Genomic DNA, 13,494 nt, shown 5'->3' on the forward strand with positions numbered 1-13,494 from the left:
TTGAGAGAAAAGTTGGGCATAAGAGGAATTAAATGTGGCATTCAAGAGAGAAGACTACGTTGGCTTGGACATGTGATGCGGATGAGGACAGCTGCATAAAGAAGTGTCGATCACCTGCGGGAGAGGGAGACCCAGGAAGACGTGGGATGAAGTGGTAAGGACCGATCTCAGGATGTTGGGCCTCACGGAGGAAACGACAATGGACCGAGATATCTGGCGATATGAGGTTCTTGAGAAGACCCTCCCGCGAACTGAGTTCTCGAAGCCTGTGTGTCGCACCCACAATTAGCAAGAAAATTTCTCACACACTCAGCTACAAGAAACCAAACTACATCTCTTCACTTCCTCGCATTTCCCATTCATGCGCTATGCTTACCTCCCAATCCTGTTCTCCTGGCCCTGTCCCACTGTATCATTGCTCTCCGCTAGCCCCCCACCCCCGCGACATGTGTATTCCACCCACACGTAACAAGAAAACTTTCCACACACCTTAACCCAACAAACCAATTTACATATCTACATCTCTTCCCTTCCTCACATTTCCTCCTTCATACACTATGCCTACCCCTCACTCCCCAATCCTGTTCTCACGGCCCTGTTCCTCTGTATCATTGCTATCTGGTAGCTCCCCGACTGTATATATACCCAGGTTTTCGCGACCCCCACCTCCGAACCGCACTCTCTAATCACGGTTCCTCACAATATCTAACCACTTATATTATGACATTCGAACCTCAAGGGTATGCCCTGGCACTTGCCACCATCTATATATCTCTCTTCCTTTACACAACCATCCCATTTATATTCTGATCCCTGTCCCTTCTGAGCATGCCTGGCACTTTGTCACCATCTCTATCCTGCTGTCTCTCGCTCTCTCTCTCTCTCTCTCTCTCTCTCTCTTGCTCCTTCCCTTGCACTTCCCTCAGCTTGGGTAACTTTGTATTTTCTTTGTGGCAGTGCACCTGTTTCTATCTTCATTCCTTCTCTCTCTCTCTCTCTCCTTCTCTCCACCAGATGAGTAACCTTGTATCTCCTCTACAGCAAGACACCTATTTCTGTCTCTCTGTCTCACTAAACCTTTCAGCATCTGACACAAGATCACCTCCTCCAATGCCCCCTCTCCTCTTGAAAGGTTTTTTTTTGTCTTGCAAGTACTTGGTGACCCTGTCAGTGCAGGTGCCACTTAAAAGCACCCAGTCCACATTGTAAAGTGGTTGGTGTTTGGAAGGGCATCCAGCTGTAAAAACCTTGCCAAAAACAGTCACTGGAGTCTGGTGCAGGCTTCTGCCTGGCCAGCTCCTGTCAAACCATCCCACAAATGCCAGCATGGAAGGTGGACGTTAAGTGATGAGGATGATGATGATGAATACAATTTTCATTAAAAGTTAATAAAAGAACTCATATTACTTATAAAATTATACACTTTTCTAATGGAAGTATGACAGTTATGATAAATCCTTCTGGTCCAGATGCACTCTGCAGCTCCCAACATATTTAGCTTTATGTCTACATTACAACTCAGCATTATCATAATAATAATTTTAATAATAATAAGAAAATGATTATGTATAGTGCCCAGGTGCACTACAACTCATCAAAGGTGCATGTACAGTACATAGAATTATGTACAAAAGTCAGGAAAGTGAACAGTGTATGAGTCATGGTCTACATGTTTGCATGCATATGGAGGTGGGGGTATCAGGTGTAGTGTTGGCAAATTTCAGGAAGCATGGAGGTTTTAGAGGATGCAATGTCTCAGCAACTAACAACTGATGCAAGTAGTTTGTTTCATATTTCAGCAACTCTGAGTGTAAAAAAATGTTTTCAAAAGTCATGGGAGTTGTGCTGTTTTCTGACTTTGTAGGCATGCCCACATGTGTTAGACACATGGAGCTTAAAAAGGTGCTCAAGGTGGTTGTTGGTGCAATGGTTAATAATTTTGTGGGTGCTAGACGTTGGAGCTTCAATGTATCTATGTCCAGGGAAGCAAGATGTTCAGAGTATGGTAGGTGCCTGATGGAGAGTATTTGCTTGGTTGTACATCTCTAAACAATTTCCAGGAGGTCAATGTCCTGAACAAGATAGGGATTTCTGACTGGTGATGCTAATTCCAAGTGTGGCTGCATCATAGCCATATACAACCTTAAATAGATAGCTGGAGAGCAGCTGCCAAAGGTCTTGCTGAGTGATGCCAAGACACTCTCAGCTTTCTTAACAATTTTAGTGATGTGCTTTGTCTGGTGCAAACTGCTGCTGACAGTAATGCCCAGGTCATGTCCACAAGAAGACTTCTTGATATCAATGTTGTGGAGAGAGTATGTGGATGCTGGATTTTTCCTCCCAAAATGGATGGTGGTACACTTATCCACAGCCAGCTTGAGTTGCCAGTCCATGATCCATTGTTGCATTGTGTCCAGGTCCAATTGCAGGAAAGATCTATAGTGTTCAGGATATGTCCTTTTTATCTCAAGGTACAGCTTGATCTCATCTGCATATTTCAGCACTGTGTCATTCTTTAAGTTGGCATCTATGTCATTAATGTATGCAACAAACAAAAGGGGACCACATGCAAAAGAGGTTGGGATAAGATAAATAAGAATTTAGTTTCCAATGACTGAGAAAAGCCAGCCTTTCAAATACAGATCGTTTGAGTAGATTTAATATTTTTATAATGAAATAGGGTCTACAACACTTAAAGAAAAAAAAAAGGATTGCAATTGACTGATCATTCTGTTGATTTCGAAGATGTGGTGTGTTATGCTGGTTATTACCTACACCTTAGCGAAGGCAGAGGTATTGTTTTCAGTCGTATTTGCTTATCCATGGACAAGATATCTCAAGAATCGTTGGATGGATTCAGATGAAACTGACCTCATGACTGGCATGAACTGATTAGATTTTGGGATTGATCTGAGACCAGACAAGGATTCTGGATTATTTTTCCGTTTTTTTTCTTAATTGTTGAGAGTGGTCGGGTTCATTTTTAGTATTCTTGTTTGTGAGAGCAGTCAAGTTTATTTCAGATATTCTCATTTTAAAAATCATCTCTGGCTAATCATTGAGAGGATGCTGGTGTTGTGTTGGCAGATGTTTGTACTCTTTGAGTGCTCTTGTTTTAATATGTTTTCTTCATATTTTACTCTCTTCACAATAGGAATATCAATTGACTTTAAAAAGAGGACACTTCCTTGAGCAGGTCTATAAAGAGGAAACTCTCTTGTTATGGTGCACATTGTCATCATCAACATTTAATATCTGTTTTCCATTCTGGCAAGGTTAGATGACTGAACAGGAGCTGGCGAGGCCAGGGGTCTCAGCAGATTCCATAGTCTGTTTTGGCTTGGTTTCTATGGCTTGATGCCATAACTAAAACAAAAGAAATCCCAATCTCTGTTTTAAGGAAAAACTCACACAATGAGGGTGAATACAAAAATACAAATGCAAATATTCCATTTCTAGTCACCTGTATCCTTAGAAACCACATCTTAGATTCAGCTAAACTGTACCTTCTAATTTTACATTAGTCATCAAATCATACAAAACTAACAAATCACATATTATGAATAGCTGAAGTCAACCGCCCAGTTTTGAAAGGTTTTTAACATAGGTGAAATTCACATAAAAAAAATATTAATGAGAATGCAAGTAACAAACTGTGGAGATTATAGTTGTGGGACTTGTAAAATAATTGAACAATTGACAAGATTTAAGAATGGGAAGGAAATAAAAAAATAATGCAAACATGAATTGCCATTCAAAAAATCTCATTTATTGCAATATATGCTGTCAATGCAATGAGAAGTACATTGGCCAAACAGGATCAGAATTAATACAATATGTGGGGGTGCCATAAACAACAAATTAATGATTTGTCTCTCAGAAAATATTCCATGTAATGAATACCTAGATATTTGTGGAAATGAAGAAATTCAAAGAATTTCTTTTTTTTTTTTCACGATAAAAGAAAATGATCAATTATGAAAGGCAAAAGAAGGATACTGTATAAGAATTCTAAATCTGAAACTAAACTGGAAAATGTTAACATGAATACTAAAAACAACTTCCTCTATATGGATTACTTTATCACACATAAATTTATCAATAAAAATGCTTACATACACACTACAAAAACTTCCTTCCAGAAGGTTTGTGTAATTTATTTTTCCGACAATATTTTTAAATAGTTGATTTTTTAAAGAAAATCTTGCTTCAAGTTTTTGTGATTGCATCAAGTATTTGTTCAAAAACATTTGAATATACATACATAGATACATACATTCATACATACATACATACATACATACTTACATACACGCACACATACATACATACCTACATACACATGGAATATATGTGTGTGTGTGTATATATATATATATATATATATACTTTATTTAAAAGCAGCAGAAATATAACAAAAAACTGTTACTTGAAGAAATATAATAGAGAAATATAATATGCTTTATTTAAAAGCAGCAGAAATATAACAAAAAACTGTCACTTGGAGTTTCACGTCCCTGTTCATCGGACAGATTTGTTAGACAAAATAAATAAAGCATATTACTCTACCTCTGGTATTTGAGTACTCTTTTTTCCACCTTGTTGCCCATTTACGTGCTCACTCTGGTATACATATATATATATATATATATATATATATATATACAAGGTGATATCAAAATGTTCCCGGGTTAGTTCTGTAGTGCACCAACAGATGGCAGCACATGGTTGTGTGCACAGTGAGATATAGCAGTGACTTTCATGAGACAGTGTGCCACGTGATATTGCTGCTAACTTTGCAAATTGTGAAATTTGTATTTTTGTGATTATGTGTATGCTGTAGTCTGTGACTTTTGTCATACACAGGAACTTGGAACAAAGAGCCAACATGAAATTTTGTGTTACATTTGGAAAGTCTGCTACAGAGAGATTGAGCATGCTTCGGCAAGCTTATGGTGATGAAGCAGTGGGTCATATGTAATGTTTTGAGTAGCACAGGCACTTCAAAAGTGGAATAACGTCCCTGGATGTTTTAATTGACATATGCAGTATTGTGCATCGAGAATTCATCCCCCAGAGCCAGACCACCAATTGAGGGTTCTTCTGTGATGTTTTGAAGCATTTGAGGGAGGACATTTGGCAAAGTGACCAGATCTGTGGGATGTGAAGAATTATATTCTTCACAAGGACAATACAGCCTATCACCAAGCTCGCCTGACTCATGAGTTTCTCACCAAAAACATGGTACCATTTCCACACCTGCCCTATTCGTCAGATTTAGCACCTGTGGGCTTCCATCTCTTCCCCAGGATAAAAATGCAGTTATTATTATTATTATTATTATTATTATTATACTTTCAGGGTCAATAAAAAAAGTACTGATAAAAAAAACACTGATAAAAAAAACACCAATAAATAAATACTGATAAAAAAGTACTAATCTAGGGCAGTAAACTGGTAGGACTGTAAGAACACAAGACTGGATGCCTTGTGGTACTTGTTCTGGTTCTTTCAATTTGAATATCAAATTCCACCATGACCTACTTGGCTGGTAGAATTAATTTGTTGCCCAGTTTAAGACTACTAGCTGGTACCCTGGGTACCATTAGTGGAGACTGCTCTGTAGCAAAGCAGTCAGACTAGGCTTCCAGTTACCTTTCTCTGTCCTCTCCCATCAGTCTCAGAGGCTCTGTAAAGTGTAGTGAATACTCCCCTCCCTCCTGATAAAAAAAAAGTACCAATCTAGGGCAGTAAACTTGCAGGTTTGCAAGAACATGAAACTGGATGCCTTGTGGTATTTGTTCTGCTTCTTTCAATTCAAATATCGAATTCATTCCCTCCTAAGTAAACTTATTCATAGAATTAAGTCCGTCATGAGTTCTAAGGCTGATAAGGTCAGAGATTAATCCAGTTCTCATGGGGTGTAAATGATTGAGATTACAACATTCCTCATTGGATGGGACACCGATCTGTTACAGAATTAACCGCCCAGCAATTGCTGGAACCTTTTTACACCAGAATGGATTGAAGTAACATAAAATGAACCGGTTTGCTTAGAAACACGGTGCACTGAGCAATTTAGGAATTGATAGCGTGGTTTTACGATCGTGAGCGCCAACACCTTAATTGTTGGGCCATGTACCTCCACTGTCTTGTGTAGAAAAGACAAAAAAATACACTGGTGAAAGATGATTGAATCAGGCATGGCTGGAATATCTTTGATCAATGGTTTGTTTGATTAAGGCTGAACTAGGGTTAAACAACAACGATGGCGACCACGACAACGACTTTCCTTTCATGTTTCTCTCTCTCTCACCCCTGGTAGCTAGTGTCTTGAAGTTAATAATTTCCACCAACTTCTCTGCTACAACTGCTACTACAGCCTGAGGCGCCAGACAAAGTGACACATTCAAGGTACTACTAAAGCAGCGCGGACCCGAACGCGCTAGCTAGTCTTGAGTGGTCGATCCTAACCCTAACCCTAACCCGCGTGTGCAAATGAATACGTGTTTAGGGTTAGGGTTAGGGTTAGGATCGACCACTCACGACTAGCTAACGCGGACGCGTGACTGCGCGTTCGGGTCCGCGCTGCTTTAGTAGTACCCACATTCAATATTGTCACCATAGTACACCAACTCCCTATAAAGTGTGGCATCTGAACTCAGCAAAGTTAAACAATGGAGTGAAATATTTAATTGCTTCTTTGTAGTTATCAAACATTACTTCGACTGTAGCTATAAGGAATGTCCAGTCTCCCTTTATGCCTAGATCCTTTTTCTGAGTGAGCATGAATGGAGTTTAACACAATACTCGAACTCTTCCACATACAGTGGTGATAATTTCGAATATTACCTGAAGGCTATACAAGTTGTGTGAGGTTATTGTTGTTGGTGTTGTGGTTTAACTACAGGTCAGTTCTTTTCAAACAAACCTATGGTCAGAGGCATTCCAGCCTTGATCGTCCCATCTTTTTCCCCAGTGAAAGAACGAAAGACCACATCAGTCAATGTATGCATTTTAAGATAATAGGATGTTATTTGAAGGAGATTTGGTTGCTATTTCTTGCAGCTCAAGAAATCGCAAAGAAGTTCCCTAGTTAGTTCATTTGAACATGCGGAATATGAAGTCAGAATGTAAAGGGATATAATTAACTACAATAAGATATTTTTTCTGGATCTGCGTAGTTATGTCCCATTATATTGCAAAACTTAAGAGTTATATTTTACAAACTGCTTACATTGTGAAACAATCCTTTCAGCTGCTGACTGAAAATCCCAGTTTCAGTACCATCTGACAATATCACACATTTCAACAATATTGAGCAGTATTATTGCTATCAAGGAATGTTCAGATACCTTTGTACCCGCCCCCGTAGCACACTTTTTTCTTCTAATAATAATCTATGTAATCAACATACTGAACTAGGTGAGATGTAAATCTGCTAAGGTCAAAATAAAAATGTCAGTCAAATGCTGAGATAAATGTAAGCAACTACTCCTAATATTTGTCACCTTATGACAATTTTAGAAATCAATATGAATTGAGGCAATAAGTGACAAGTGCTATGGATCAAAGGGAAATCTCCTGGTGAGCTGAGTTTGCAATAGGGGTTCAATTCCTGACTGGAGCCATTTTCTTTCATTTAAACCAGAGGTTCTCAAACTTTTTGGGCCACCACTCCCCTCATGGTCACATAATACCCTCAGCGTCTCCACCCTTATTTTTATGTATGAATAAATATTTTATATTTTCCTAATTTAATATATACTATGAATCATTTGATATTTGATATAATATTATATAATTTGTATACAATACTGTAATAATATTATAATAAATTCATAGCGTCCCCCAATCCACTGCCTTCCTCTCAACGCCTCCTTTTCCTCTACCGTCCTCACCCCCTGGACCAGCGTCCACCTGGACTGCCTCAATGGGGGTGGTAGTGCCCACTTTCAGGACCTATGATTTAAACTATTCCACCTCAGAATAAGGATGTTATAAAGATAGTCAAGAAGTGGATCAGGAAGTTAATTAATTCACAGTCTTTAGCCTCACTACCGTATGTTCTAACTTCAAACTGTTTTTCATTTTTCTTTCCTCGGTGATCAACACTATACATAACAGTAATGGACGGAATTTAATTTAGTTGACTACATCCTTCCCAGCAGATCTTTTACTTAAAAAAAAAACTTTCTTAGAGCAATGGTTTATTGTTATGTTATGATATTTACTGTTTAATATTTTTTTTTATTTTATGGGATAAATAACTAGTCTTTTTATTTAATTTTTTTTTGATTATACAATATGGTTAATTGTTTTATTATGACTTAAGTTATATAAAGTTTAATCTTTCATTCATAATAAAATTTTCATTCATGTTTTTATATCTACTTATTCTATTCTTTTTCTTTACGCAATATTTTCACGAAACTTCTTTCAAATAAATGTTTTAGTCTAAAATCTTTTAGTTTAAACTATTGCATCATTTAGATATATGCTTCTTCTATCTTTATTATTTTAACCTAAAACTTCGTTCAAATTGTATTTTAAACGAAAGATTCGTTAAAGTTGGTTTTTGCATATAATATTCCTGTTAGCTTGTATTATAATGGACGTAGGGTTGATTATGAAACGTTTATAATTTTGATATTTTTAATAATATTTTTCTATCTTAATATAATAAGTATTTTATATACATTCATTTGTTATTTATTGTTGGTTGATATATACATTCTTTTATTATTATTATTGTTGTATTTTGACCTGAAGATTAGCTATATTTTTGAATAGAATTGATTTTCGATAGTTTTAATCAATTTAAATATTCTTTCTATTTGAAAATTGGTTATGAAACACGTGTAGTCGTTTTATTATCATTATGTTATGATATTTACTTTGTATTATATCATACTTATTTATTCTGCTTTTACTTATTAATTTTTCTATATGTGACAGTGGATTTTCATCGATGAGTTCATGAACCTTGGTTCTTTTCCCTAAAACTATATATATATATATATATATATATCTTTTTGTTGTTTTTCTTGCCTGTCTTTGTATCGCTTATCCGTCTGGATGTTTTATTGTCGTCTGTTGCTTTCTTGTTCCATTTTTTTTATTTATATGTATATCATCATCATCATCATCATCATTTAACGTCTGCTTTCCATGCTAGCATGACACACACATACATATAGATATGCATACACACACACACACACACGGAAAGAGAGAGAGAGAGAGAGAGAGAGAGAGGGGGGGAGGTAGCAAGATAAATTCGCAGTTCCCTGACAGCTTCCTATACCTACTATATATTTAGATATGAATAATGAATTTCTGTCTGTCTCTCTTTCTTCTCATTCTCCTCTTTGCTCTCTCTATCTCTCTCTCTCTTTCTCTCTCTCTCTCTCTCTCTCTCTCTCTCTCTCTCTCTCTCTCTCTCTCTCTGCCACCTCAGTCAACATTGTCACCACTTCCTATAATGTGACAGGAAAAGGGGAAATCAGCAAACAAAGGGACATGCAATTTGACCTTTGTAATATTGATAATTATCTTTAAAGATAATATTATTGAAATAAAGAGTTACATTTTCACTGTTTCAATTGCACTGATTATCACTCACCATAAAGTTTCATATTCATAAAGCAGTGGACACAGCTCCTGATTGGATTTGAATAAGAACGCTTTTGTTTTCCATGAATTAGTAGATAATCCCATTATCATCATCATCATCATCACCATTACCATCATCATCGTCATCGTCATCGTCGTCGTCGTCATCATCATCATCATCATCACCATCATCACCATCATCATCACCATCACCACCGCCGCTGCTGCCGTTGCCGCCGTTGCCGCCACTGCCGCCGCCGCCACCACCACCATCATCATCATCAAGGTGGTGAGCTTGCAGAATCCTTAGCACGCTGAACGAAACATTTCGGCTATCTGCGCATTCTGAGTTCAAATGCTGCCAAGATTGACTTTGTCTTTCATCCTTTCGGGGTTGATGTAAATGACTAGTTCCCTCCCACAAAATTTCAGTAGAAAGGATTATTATTATTATTATTATTATTACTGTTTTACTTCTCAGAACATTTGGTCTTATTTGTTCTGGTAGATTCTGTGAGAGCGGACAGCAGCCTGCCGTCAGAGGTCTCACAGGGTCTCTGTCCGCACATTATAAGCTTTGATACTTGTTTGTTAATTATGGTGGGAGACATTCAACATACCAATCTCAAAATCCTAGCTGTCCTCAGCAGAGCAGCTTTTTCAGCTTGCTCTGTTCTCATGTCAATTCCAATTTCTGACATATTTCTCGAACTTGGTTGTTAGTGCTCCGAGTGCCCCTACAACTACTGGAATGACAGACACTCTCCCCATAGTCAACATTCTTGCAATTTCGTCTTTTAGTAGTCTGTACTTTTCAATCTTTCCTAGTTCTTTGTAGCTATGCTTGCACTTCCAGGTATTGCAATATCTATGATCTTGGTTTCCTTTTTCCTTTATCTACCACAACGATATCTGGTCTCCAAGCCTCAATTAGGGAGTCAGATTGGATTGTAAAATCCCACAGTATCTTATGTTCCTTGTCCTCAGTGACCCCTGGTTCATGTTCGTACCATTTCTGTGCTCTGTTCAGGCTGTACTTTACACATAGCCTCTAGTGGATGAACTCAGTCACATTATTGTGCCTCCTTTTGTAGTGCTTTTGGGCCAGCTTGCTACACTCACTCACAATATTCTCTTTTTACTCTCTTTTACTCTTTTACTTGTTTCAGTCATTTGACTGTGGCCATGCTGGAGCACCACCTTTAGTCGAGCAAATCGACCCCAGGACTTATTCTTTGTAAGCCTAGTACTTATTCTATTGGCTCTTTTGTCGAACCGCTAAGTTGCGGGGACGTAAACACACTAGCATCGGTTGTCAAGTGATGTTGGGGGGAGACAAACATAGACACACAAACATATACACACACACACACACACACATATACATATATACGATGGGCTTCTTTCAGTTTCCGTCTACCAAATCCACTCACAAGGCTTTGGTCGGCCCAAAGCTATAGTAGAAGACGCTTGCCCAAGGTGCGACGCAGTGGGACTGAACCCGGAACCATGTGGTTGGTAAGCAAGCTACTTACCACACAGCCACTCCTATGCCTATATGTGACATAGTTTCGTTTCTATCGGTCTCTTTTGCTGAACCAAGTTACAGGCACATAAACACACCAGCATCGGTTGTCAAACGATAGTGGGGGGACAAACACAGACACACAAACACACACACAAACACGCATGCACACACACACATATACGATGGGCTTCTTTCAGTTTCCCTTTTCCAAATCCACTCACAAGGCCTTGGTCGACCCGAGGCTATAATAGAAGACACTTGCCCAAGATGCCCTAGTGGGACTGAACCGGGAACCATGTGGTTGGTAAGTAAGCTACTTACCACACAGCCACTCCTGTGCCTATTTTTCACATTTTATTTTGTATACAGTGCATTTATTTCTAGCTATCATTGCTGTCTTTCCTTGCTTCACTTATATATCTGCTCTCTGTTTCCTGGTTTATCTTTTTCCAATGAATTGTAATGTATCTGAGCACTGTTAACAGTAAGCTTATTATTATTATTATTATCATTATTATTATTATTATCATTATTATTATTATTGAGTGAGAGAGCAGTGCATGCCATCAACAAAGTGACACTGGGGTAAAATATACAAAGCCCAATATACCCATCGTGACTACCCGTCTGATAAGGGTACACCAGGCACATGCATCACAACCATATGTGCGCAACATGGTGATCTCATATCAAGATAAACAGCGCATGACCTCGTAGGTGGGGCCCAGTTAGAATTTTCTTCAGGTCAAGTAGCCCATCCCACTCAAAAGGTCTCTGAATAAGGTTTGTTTAAGGATGTTGAGCAAAACACCCATGTTTCCAAAAGTGAAATATTCAAATCCCAAAGAATTCCTCTCAACACATGGCTATGATGCTCCCCGACTACTTCTGCTCATGATCAGAGATGCACATATCATCAGCCAACAAGGGACATGCTCAACTGGTTAAGGTCGAACAACTGACAAGCAAATCTGTGGTATTAAGCAGAATATTTGCTGTAACCCATCTTTTTATACCAAGACAAAACAATGTACATGATAACACTTCCAATCAATTAAGATCAGAAACCATGAGAGCCACTGCCTGGTACTGCATCTGGGCATTTTATTATTATTATCATTATTGTTAAAAGAAATCATCATCATTATTATCATTATTACTATTATTATTATTATTATTGATTGACAAAAACGTATAATAATCACTGATTTATATCACTATACACAATAATTTCATTATTATTATTATTATTATTATTATTATTTTATATGAGTTTTCTTGTTTTTTGTTATATCCCCAATGCTTATATCTACTTCCTTTTTTGTGTTAACAAGTCTATTAAGGAGAATACTAAATCCTTATCATATAAGTTTCACAGTTATTTCTTCTGATTTTCATCTGAATCTTTTGGAAATAATCAAATTGATTTCTAAAACCTCCATGCTTCCTGAAATTCACCAACACTACACCTGATATCCCTCACCCTCATACGTATGCGCACATGCATATCATGACTCATACACTGTTCACTTTCCTGGCCTTTAATTTTTTGAGTTGTAGTGCACCTGTGTATTATACACAATAATTTCATTATTATTATTTTAAATTTTGGCACAAACCCAGCAATTTCAGGAGAAGGGGTAAGTCCATTACATGAACTCCAGTTTTCAACTGGTATTTATTTTATCGTTCCCGAGAGGATGAAAAGCAGAGTCAGCCTCGGTGGAATTTGAACACAGAACGTGAAGACGAACGAAATGTTGTTAGGCCTTTTACCCGGCGCGCTAACGATTCCGCCAGCTCGCCGGTAAACACTGACCACTCTTACAAAAAAATATATAATTGACGTAATTATCTCCCTTCGTACAGAAAATTCAAATGGGTAACCACGTCGATAGCAGGACTACTTTATGTAGCGTATTCATCCATTTTAAAACAGTAGGACGGAATTTGAAGGATAATTTTATTTATTTACTCCCTTCAGACTTTTGTAAGGCTTTGAGACTTCAGATATGTGCGATTCTGAAGGAATCACAGAACGCACAACTATTTTTTATTATCCATATGAGCATTGTCAAATCGTTGAAACTAAGTGAAATCATTATTTTTCTTAAGCCCAACAATAATCCAAGTGAAATATCATATAAAATATCCATATTTTAGTATCATATAAAATACAGGAATACAAAATGCACAAATCAGAGATTAACAGGAAAAAGTACAATAGATCATCCAACCATCTCAAGCAGGTGACAAAAAAGGCCATGCTTGAATTCGAACAGCACATAGCAACCAACCCTGACAGCAAAATGTTCTGGAAGTATGTACATTCAAAGCAGAGACCTCACTCT

Source organism: Octopus bimaculoides, chromosome 5 (genome assembly GCF_046866305.1).
Source record: "Octopus bimaculoides isolate indiv1 chromosome 5, ASM4686630v1, whole genome shotgun sequence".
In the NCBI taxonomy this organism is placed as follows: Eukaryota; Metazoa; Mollusca; class Cephalopoda; order Octopoda; family Octopodidae; genus Octopus; species Octopus bimaculoides.